Below are 5,000 nucleotides of genomic sequence, written 5' to 3' on the forward strand. Positions count from 1 at the left end.
TATGAAGTGGCAGTGATGTGGTTAACTACGACACTCAAGATTATGGAATTAAGAGAGGTTTTTGCACGGTGTGGAAACCCTTACTCAATCAACTCAGTCAGACAACGGTCCACAGTTCATGAGGAAGAAAATTGAGGAGTTCTTTTTTGAATGTAGAATTGAACACAGGAGATCCCCATCACTTTGGACACAAGCCAAAGGTGATGTACAATAGATCCCTCTTGAAGACCTGAGAGGTAGCAGGGGTGGAATGGAAAAGATGGACAGAAGAACTACCAAAGTACCTTATGGCACGTCCACACCTCAAGTCTCAACAGGTACCACTCCTGCCTTTCTCATGTCTGGGAGGGAGATCAAGTCCAAGTTGCCAGTCGAGAGTCAAGACAAGATCAGTCAGTGATTAATGAGAACACTAGGGACAGAGATTGGTTATGCAGAGGACAAAATAATGAGGTGCAGTTGCAAGCCTCATAATTCCTGGAGATAAAGTCACACCCCTAACTTTGAAGCAGAACCAAATACAGTGTTGGCCAAAGAAGAAAGCCAAGTCGCAGTCAAGTTTAGTGAATGAGTGATGTATAACAGAAATAGCTTTCTGCAAAGCCCTATGTATCACTCGATGAGCTAGAACAACCTGAACAGCCAGAACCCCCAGGGAACAACAGCAACGTTGAGAGCATGAACATTCCAGAGCTAAACCCAATTGTAGTTGATCACTTTAGACCTGGGCGTACTCTCAAACAATCAGGAAGGTTTAAGGACTATGTTCTAGGGAAACCTACATGTAATATTGCAGGAAAGTTTAAGACGTTAAAGTAAGACTTTTGGTTTTCAGTTTAAAAAGAAGTTCTGTGAACTGTAGTGGAAAGGAAGGGCTGTAGTGTCTAGGTAAGCTGAAAGGCATGATGGGTTATTCTAAGCAGCCATATTGTACATGTGCTCGTGAGTTTAAGAAAAGAGAGCTTTAGATTTCAGGAAAGAAAGAGAACAAGTAGAAGTTTTGGCCATGCAAGATCTGGTTTTATGCCATTATCATAGTCTTGCTGACAAAGATTGTAACTTCAGATTGTAATTAATGTCATCAAGGGTATCCATCAGAGAACGAGGTTTTTTTAAAGAAACAACCTCAAGAATAGCCCTGGTGTGTGCTGCTAACGTAGACTTTTGATTTCTGAACAAGTTTGTCTCATAAAAAAATCGCGACAAAGCAATGCTGTTATCCTTATAGCAAAGGAAAAAAAAAAAAGGACTTTCGTGACTTCTTGTCAAAGGAGCGGTATGATGTAAGTAAGAGAATACTTCGATTCATATATTTGAAGATTACTTTCCCTCTTACCACTAATGTCAAACTCTACATCTCCATGCTGCAATCAGCGCATTACAAATTTCCTCATATTACTGCTCAAGTCTGTTTTTTAATGATTTTCCTGCTTATATGAAAAATACATTTTCTCGCCAGTCTTCCAGTCATGTTCGCAGAAATTACATTCTGTCCGACAGTAAACCTAGAACAACCAGTTATGGGAAGGGACAGAGTACAACCAAAAGGGAAAGCTACCCAAAGCCAAAAGTAGGTCAGTCACTGACATTGTGTTGGCCATTTTGCAAAAGATGTATGCTGTCCAGTGAGAGATAAATGTGTGGGATTTAGCGACATTTGCAGTATGTTGCGAGAAAAAGGGACCTAAGAAGCCTCTACCAAAAGCCAAGAAGAAATTTAAAGCATTGAGTACCTGAGGTAAAGGTAAAGTCAAATGCGAGCCACTAGGGCCCATTATGGCCGGAGCTTATCCCAGTTTCAATAGCATGAAGCAACTAGGAGAATTATTACTCTCTCCCCTGGATGGGTTATCCTCAGCAGTATATCACCAGTACCCATTTATACACCTGGGTGAAGAGAGTGTAGAGTACAGTGTAGAGTAAAGTCTCTTGTCTAAGGAAACAACACAATGGCAGCTAGGCCTCGAACCAGCAAACCTTGGAATCGAACCAGCAACCCTTAGAATCGTGAGACCAGAGTGCTAACCTCTACGCCATAGTGCTTCCACATTGGAGCAGGTGAACCAGGGGATAAATATGCATTTGTTGTGGAAGGACAACAGCAAACTGGTGAAATAATGCCTAAGGTTGGTGGAGTTAATTTAAACAATGGGTGTACTGTTTGATTCAGGAGCCTCAGGTAACCTGATAGACTATGAAACTTGGAACAGTCTGAACATAATATTTTAGTGTGGATCCAAGAAGTTAAATAAGAAGTTATTGGCATATGGGCAGAGTGAGCCAGTTCAAGTCATAGCAACATTTGTTGCCAAAATAGCCTGTGTCTTACTCTATATTGGAGAAGTTCACAGTAATCAAAGGAAGTGGTAGACCGCCGCTGGGGAGAAGTACAGCAAGAAACTTAATAAGCTATAAGTTGGAACAGTTCTGTTCACTGGTGACAGAGGGGAGTGACAAAGATGATCAAGAGGAATAAATTATGCAGATATCCTTACTGGAGCTGGAAAGCTGAAGGACCATCAGCCCCAGTTACACAATAAGGACATTAAACCAGTAGCCCAGCAGGTATGAAGGTTTCCTTTCTTGATCAGAAACTGGATGCTTTGCTAGATGCAGACGTAAATGAAGAAGTGCCAAACATTCTTACAGCGTGGGTGTCTCCATTGATTGTCACCCCTAAACAAGATGGTGACATACAGGACTGTGTAGATATGAGCAGGGCGAATGAGGCAATTGTATGTGAACAACATCATATCCCGACAATTAAGGAAATCTTACACGATCTTCATGGTTCCATAGTCTTCAGCAACTTAGATCTCAGTTTCTCATTATTCGAAAGAGCCCATCTTTAGTTTCGGTGCCAATACGTAATCATGGATGATTTTCTGTCACATACAAGCATGTCACAGCGTCATGTCTAGTTAAATTAAACCATGTAAGCAACATCTAGCGCCCAAATCTCTGACTAGCGGTAAGTTTTCGTGGGTTTCTTTCCACTGTTTACAAGTACTATTTAGCTTTCGTACTACGAAAGCTAAGACCCACTCTTAGTTTTTGTACCACGAAAACCCCTTGTCTTAGGAGTCTGAGGTTTAGGTTTTCGAGAGTCTTAGTTTTTGTAACATCCCATATCTGACCACGGATACACGGAACCCACAGATGATTCACATGAGTGTGAGTTTGCAAATTTTTGGCTTTTGGCTACAGTTCAATTACACTTCTTTTACTACATTATTGATAGCAAAAAGACAAATGGTGTTATATTTTGTTTCTGTGTTTTGCTATTGGGGCCTAATCATCTTAATGTCTGAGGCGAATTTTCCTTATACCATTTGAATATGTGCCGGTGGGCCAAATTTCAATAAACTTTGCACTACTTTTTTTTTACTCTGTTCTCATAGAAATGCTTCTAAGTGCGAATCTACCACATTTGTCATGAAAACGTTACAGCAAAGGTCCACAGTTCCTGGTAATACAAGAACAAATACTTTATACTACTTTTTCAATCTCACCTAAATGAACTATCCACCAGTTGTTCGAACGATGGATAGCGCTACCAGCCAGATAAATTACTATCCATACTATCCATTGGATAAGTCATAGCAGTGGATAGTGATTTATCCGGTGGATAGCGTTATCCACCTTTTGAACAGAAAGGCCTGGTCTTGCACTTGAAAACCTATGATCTATTTGTAACCGAAAAGAAATCACTCAAACATACCTTTTGGGAAAATATCGTTGACGTCATCTATTGTCATTAATGTGCCAACCAGAGCCTCATTGGCTGTCGAAACAAAGGGTCTTTTGTTCCCCGAGGTTGGCACATTTGAATAACAAAGACAATGTTTGTAAACAGATATCTTCTACTTACAGTAGGTGGCTCTAAATCGTCACCGACTGGTGTTCACGACAAACGTAACTTACATGTAGCTGAACTCCGAACATTGTGCCAGGCATTTTGCGTAAGGTGCCTTTGAACCGTACCACACCGGGTAAATTCTTGGAACTCCCTTTAACTGAAACCATAACATGACTTCTGCATTTAAGTCGTTCCCCAAAATCCAGGCGTCCTCTGTCGATGTATATTTGATATCTCAATGTATCCAATGTATGGCCAAAAGCAAGTTAGCTTCTTTTCTTGTAAGAGGCGCAACATCCTCCCTACGACACTCAAAACCGATTTGTGTATACTTAAATAGCTTAAGAGCAATCCTGAATGAAGGGGTAGTTTCTAAAGAAACTGTGGTGCTGCGTCGGTGGGGAAGTAGTATACAAAAATTTGGTTTTATCAACGGAGTTGATAATGTAAATTGGCCACCGTACAGAGATTCTAAAAGCTGACGTTTCAAGCGTTAGCCCTTCGTCAGAGCGAATCGAGGGATTATGGGTTACGTGTAGTTTTTATAGTAAAGTAGGAGCTACGATATTGGTGGTAACATGGCAACGTGAAAAATAGGAATATATTAGTTAAATGAAAAGCGTTCGTTAATACCGTGAGGATTAAGGGTGCCTATTTGAAAGATGAATTTTTGTTCCAGATTCTTGCGGCTTTCCGTCGTACCTAGATGTAGGGAAAGGCCGCAGATAGCCATGTGTTTTTTGGAGTGGCTAGGCAGATTAAAATGGCGAGCGACTGGCTTAGATGCATCTTTGTCATTCTTCTCAACATCGCGAAGGTGTTCGCGGAATCGGTCACCTAGTCGTCTACCTGTCTCACCAATGTATAATTTATTGCATAACGTACAGGTTATGCAATAAATGACATTTGCGGAGGTACATGTGAAACGATCCGTGATCTTAACAGATCGCTTAGGTCCCGATATCTTGCTAGTGTTAACAATGAAAAGACAAGTTTTGCATCGTGAGCGCGCGCATTTGAAAGTGCCGGGTTGCTCGTTAGTTTTGAGCGCGCCTCTAACTAAAAAGTTGCCTACGTTTTTGTCGCGTTTGAATGAAATAAGTGGAGGTTGCGAAAAGATTCTACCAGTCTCGGGATCATT

At 41.0% G+C, this 5,000-nt stretch overlaps 1 protein-coding gene across 1 annotated transcript in view; it reads right to left on the reverse strand.

Annotated features, from left to right (window-relative positions):
- The window catches only part of LOC137981585 (probable serine/threonine-protein kinase drkD), a 47,593-nt gene extending 43,649 nt beyond the window's left edge, over nt 1–3,944 (reverse strand). The window contains exon 1 of the mRNA XM_068828781.1: nt 3,925–3,944. The gene's annotated coding sequence lies outside the window, so the exon portion shown is untranslated. The remainder of the gene's footprint in view (nt 1–3,924) is intronic.
- Between the last annotated feature and the right edge of the window lie 1,056 nt (nt 3,945–5,000).

The sequence above is a fragment of the Montipora foliosa genome, chromosome 1 (genome assembly GCF_036669935.1).
Source record: "Montipora foliosa isolate CH-2021 chromosome 1, ASM3666993v2, whole genome shotgun sequence".
In the NCBI taxonomy this organism is placed as follows: domain Eukaryota; kingdom Metazoa; phylum Cnidaria; class Anthozoa; order Scleractinia; family Acroporidae; genus Montipora; species Montipora foliosa.